Source organism: Habropoda laboriosa, unplaced genomic scaffold (genome assembly GCF_001263275.1).
Source record: "Habropoda laboriosa isolate 0110345459 unplaced genomic scaffold, ASM126327v1 scaffold33, whole genome shotgun sequence".
NCBI lineage: Eukaryota > Metazoa > Arthropoda > Insecta > Hymenoptera > Apidae > Habropoda > Habropoda laboriosa.
Window position 1 is genome coordinate 3,064,203 of NW_017100187.1, and position 5,610 is coordinate 3,069,812.

The following is a 5,610-nucleotide window of genomic DNA, read 5'->3' on the forward strand; positions in this document are numbered from 1 at the left end:
CATCAAACCGATTACATACCTGGGAGGGCTGGTTAACGGTCACGAGGGCTCCTAACACTCTCGAAAGGCAGGTGCGCGGTCCGGTTTACAAGGGAAAGGGGCAGCTGTTCGTCTTAGACGCGGTCTCCCGAGCACTGGGAAAGGGGAGGTAAGACGAGGAGCGCGTGTAAGGAATAAACGGGGACGTAACAGTGGGCCCTTTTCAGAGGCAGATGTCCTGCTCGAGACACGTGCCCATCCCGAGCGATTAGGCCGAAGACAGACAGGGAACGCGAGCGGAAAACTTGCAAAGGGACCCTTCTCGCTCGCCTTTTCTTTCCTTTTTTCTCACCTGGAGTGGGCCACGCACCAGCTGCCGTTCTCGTTACGCCGGATCGCGTCACGGGTGCAACGGCGAGGACGTCGACGACGAAACTCGTCCAACGAGATCCCGTGGACCTTTCCGATATCTAGAAACAAGTCTAGCGAGATGCAAACGATTTCCCGCGTCGCGTCGAGAGAATCGAAAGTTTGCAAAGCCGGTTTCGCTTGGTCGGCGGCAAATTCTTTCAAACGGTCGAGCGCACGGTTGAAAGGTGCATTGAGGATTTCGTGGAAGCCGCGGTTCGTCTCCTCTGTTCGCGGGCCGCATTCAAGCTTGCCTGAGAGCCTCTGCACGGCGTGCGACTTTTTCAGTCGCTTTGGTCCCACGCTGAGACTATGGACGTTCTACGTACGCACTCGGATACGTACGCGTGTTGTACATAGAGAGAGAACGCGGTGCACCTGCATATCCGACTCTTCCCCGAGAGTCCAGTCCGACGATCGAGAGAGTATCGAGGGAGCAGGGAGCAACGAACGATACCAAGTCGAAAGTCGCGAGTCTTGCCACAAGTATTTGCCTTTCAACGAGAACGACCAGCCGACAGATCGATCGCGCAATTGACTCGCAAAACTGTGTTCGCGAGTGAACGGGGGACGATTTACGATTGAAGGCGACGAGCTGATAAGTCGGCCGCGAAAACGAAACGAGGACCGTAACGTGTGGGGATTGACAATGGCATAACGCACACGACGCCACCGGTCCTCCATTATTCATCGGGATCATCGATGCGAATTATCATATTATAATGGCGGCGGCGTAATCTTCGGAATTGGCGGAAGCATCGGTATTTCTCCTCTCGATCGCCTAGATACGGACGGAACTCTGGTAAATGACGAGGTCGACGACAAGTCGGGGCATACTATGTATTGTAGTAAGAAGGAGGTGGCGGCCACACGGCGGTAGCGGTTGTGTTGCCGTCTCCCACGGCAGGGCCCCGCGTCGACCGCATTCCACTTGCAGACCCTTTCCACCGGCACCGGTGCTCGGTGATCGACCCTAATCGTCAAGTTTCACGCGGGAATTCGTTGCTCCGCAATTCTTCTAATGTACACGGTCGATGGATAAAGAATCGTCTGGCGACAGTAGCGGTACAATGGTAGAAGAGGCACGAGCGGTAGTAGGTGGTGAAGCCGGTAGGTGGAACACGATGGTGATTCGGTGAGCAGCGGATCGGCTCCCTCGTAGAGCGAGATACCGCACGGAAGAAGAGAAGAGAAGGCGGAGGTGGCCGATCAGGAGGTGAGGAGGCAAGAGTAAAGTCGGCGACTGGACTCGTACCTGCATTCCATTCCCACTGGCCGCGTAGGTCCTTGTATAGGTGGTCGTCCTCCTCCTCCTCCTTCGTCTTCCTTGGTTCGTTCCGCGACGGAGACGTCTCCATCCACGTTTCCCTACGTTTCCCTACGTTTCCCTACGTTTCCCTACGAAACCTCCAAGAATTTTCAACCGTTCACCTGGTCTCGCCGGGGAAGGGGGAAGCAGCGGCAGTTCGATTCTCGCCGATCGCTACGAATCGAGTTGCCCTTTTTACTTTATTCGAAAAATGACGGCGCGTCGTCTCTCGTCTCTCGGTCTCCTCTCGATGGTCCTACTTTTTCGCAAACCCCTACTCCTCTGGTTAGCTCCTCCCCTTGGACCGCTCTCTCGATAGGCTATGCTTCGTCTTCGTCTTCTCTACTTTGTCTCTTCGTCCTCGCCGTCTCTCTTCCTCTTTCCTCGTTCCTCTCCAGTTGCCAACCGGATCGGTGTCCCGAGAGCTCCGGAGGAAGATCGCCGATCTAAACGCTTTTCACTCAAGTTCGCGAAAGCAGGTCGTGGTGGCTCGTGGTGGCTCGTCGTGGCTCGTGGTGGCTCGTCGTGGCTCGTGGTGGCTCGTAGAGGAGCGGAGGAGGAGAGACGAGGTGCGATCGCGGGTTCCGCATTCGCAGACGAACCAACACTCTATACATAAACTCTATTCCAGAGCTGCTGCGATCCTCTTAATTAGAGCAATTAGCCGGTCCGAGAATAGAAGGATGACGCGTTTCGCGTCCACAAAGAGTGTCGCGAAATCGCGCGCGCCTTCACCTATCGCGACCACCATCTACCATTATCTCCGTCGATTCCTTCTTCGATCCAACGTTTGGAAGGGGGCCGGCGAACCATCCGCGAAAGGAAGACACACGCGCCTGTTACGTGACAATATGCCCCTGTTTCTCCGCCGTTACTAGCCGTAACTAGTCGTTCGTAGAAAGTTCACCAACCTCTGTCGGCGTTTCGGCCCTCTTTCTCTCCTTCCCCGCCTCTGCGATACGATACGAAACGAAACGAAAGCCGTCTTTTTCCTTCGAGAATGAGAACGTGTCGCGAATTTCATCGGTGAACGAACCAACCAACGGTCAGTCCCTCCTAGAAGGCCATCGTCCTATTTTCCCATAGTTCCGCCCGTAACGAGCGGCGAGTTCCGTCAAACTTACGGTTCTTTCGGATCGCACGCGTAGTTATTCGCCGCGTTACTTTTCTCTTCACTTGTTTCCTCTCTTTTTCACTCCGTCCCTCGGCTCGCTCCTCTCTCTCTCTCTCTCTCTCTCTCTCTCTGGCTTGCTCGGAATGCCGCGGGGAGAAGCGAATTCCAAGAGTTGTGGTGGCAGCCTTCTCAAGGTGTTCTTCGCGTTTGGTCTTGCATGGAAAAGACCCGTTACAGAATCGAGTCGTTGTTTCGATTACTCGTCGAAGTGAAACGATTCGAAAATAATATCGCGAATCATGTGCTTTTCGAGCGTACGAGCGTACCAGCGCACGAGTGTACGAACATCTATACACGCGAGATTCTCTGGAGGGGTCTGTCACGCGTACAAATAGCTGACCTCGCTTCGTCGCCTCTATCAATGGCTCGACGGTGGTCTGAATGACTTTTACGCCTCTTCCTCTTACTACGCCCTTCGCTCTCCTCTACCAATCCCTCTTTCCATCCTGCTGCAACCAACCTAACCAATGTAGAAAACCTTTCCAGAGAGACCATTTCTTCTATCACGTTGCACGTGACGTTCGGGGCAACGAAAGAAGGAACACAATAGCGGCAGCGAAATCCATTTGATCAAAGTGATCGCGTGGTTTGAAATCATAGAGATTTACACGGCCGTACACGACCGTACGCGGCCGTACACGCACCCGGCTGACGTTTCTACGGCGGGTAACGTAGAACGGCGTCGGTAACGAAGCTCGTTTGGTTACTGCCCTGTTGCAATACCGACAGTCACCACAGTTAGTCGGTGCGAGTAAGCCAGGACGGAAATCAGCGGTTGATAATTCTATCTTGGCATTTTCTGCTTTACCTACGCTCAACGTACGCCAAACCTACTACTTCAGGTTGATCAGGTAGGTAAGGTAGTTGATCAAGCAGACGTTGCCAAGCACGCTTTTCTGCCAAATATGTAGAAAGTTGGGAAAGATAAGAGATATTCGGTCTGACTAATGAAATTGATAGTAACGATAGTTGCCAGTCCCGATAACACTCCCTTTCCCGAACACATTCCGCTAATCCTAGCTCGTTAATTTTGACGAGCAACCAAAGGAGAATTAGATAAAGCTCGATTCTCGGAAGGATCGAATAGGCGTGTTGGGTGTCGTTACGATATCGAGCCTCGTATATGTACTTGTGTACAATATTCTCGGGATGATCCCTGTTTGCCGTTAAGTTTCGCGACCGTCTTTTTCTTCGTTTCGGCCGCTTCCACGGAATCGTAACGGGGTTGCGCAGGGTCACGTCGTATCTTTATCAGGGCTCGGTGTAACCGTCAACTCGTTATCGAGCCGGCGATAGCGCACGTGCAAAATATGTTATACGTCGATCGATCCTCTCACGTTCGGTTATTAGCGAGGCAAAAAGTGGCTTGGGCCCTCTGCGAAATGCGTTTTCGTTTGGCAGGAAATTGTAGGGAGAACCGAGAACGAGGACAGGCGGAAAATATCAAGACGAAACTGGTTTTCACAATGATTTGACAGATAGATTTGATTCTGAGATCATTGTGAAAGCTGATTTTGTCGAAAATTCGTCGGAATCCAGTACATAGACAGATACATACTTAGGTAAGTAGGAGAAAGCCAAGTTGAGATTTCCATTCCCCGTGCCGGGGTGTAACTGTTGACGGATAAATAAACGGGCCTGAAAACAAAGAGGCCTCTGTCTCGGCTGGTCGCAGCACGCGCTCCTCGACGCGCTCCTCGACGCGCGCCTCGAAATTTATGATTCGACGAGCAGAGAAAAGGGAGATGGTACGGGCCGATATCGCGATGCTCGCGATAGCGATGATGGGGAAAAATAGGAAGAAAGAAGCGGATGCTAGCTGCTAGCCGGCAATTAAGTATCTGGAGCGCGAACGAGCGCGAACGAGCGCGAACGAGCGCGATGCGGTTTTTGTCGGAATTTCCGGTAGTGATTTATCAAACGGGAAAGATGGCATCGGACGGCAAGAAGCTGGGCTAGACACGTAGAGAAGGAAGAAAAGAATGCCTCGGTCTGCGCTAGGCTACGAGCGCTATCAAGTGTCAAACGAACCGAACGTAAGAAAAAGCAAACGGGCAGGAAAGCTACTTTGAGAGAACGCAGGGACGAGAAACTCTATCGGTATGGAGTCGACCACTTTTACCCCTCTTGCCACGTCGCAGCGGCTGACAGCACTCCAGAACCACGAGACGACGGAGAGTGAAAAGGGTCTGGTCGTCCTTAAGTATAGAAAACTTCATTCTATTTCTCTGGAGCGACGCGATGGCTCGTAAAAGTAAACCCTCTCTCTTCAATTCGGAGTCCGGGGCACGTTAGTTTGACAGGACCTGGAGAAGAAAATTTATCGCGGTCGGCCAATGTTTTCACCTATTAGACGAAACAAATCGTTCGCCTTTTACGAGCGGTCCCTCGGTGACCCGAAACGTGTCGTTCGATCGTAAATCGGAAATCGGATCGATGGGTAATTCGAGTCCGTTCTCTTTATCTTCCAACTGCAGCGTGAAACGGAAAGGGCGGGAGGAAGGTTGGCGGTACGCGCGGATGTGCGCACCATCGCACACGCGATTCGCTCAACTTGCCGAACCACGGGCCAGTCTTTTATCGGAGCCGAATCGCCATCGCCATCGCCATCGCCGCTAGCCACATGTGTACCGGGCAAAAAGTCTCCCTCCTCGGACGAGCACGGGTGGTCAGCCGGCGCAGAGGTATCGTGCTTGCGAACCTATCTCGAACCGCGAGACCAAGCAGTTGCGAAATTACA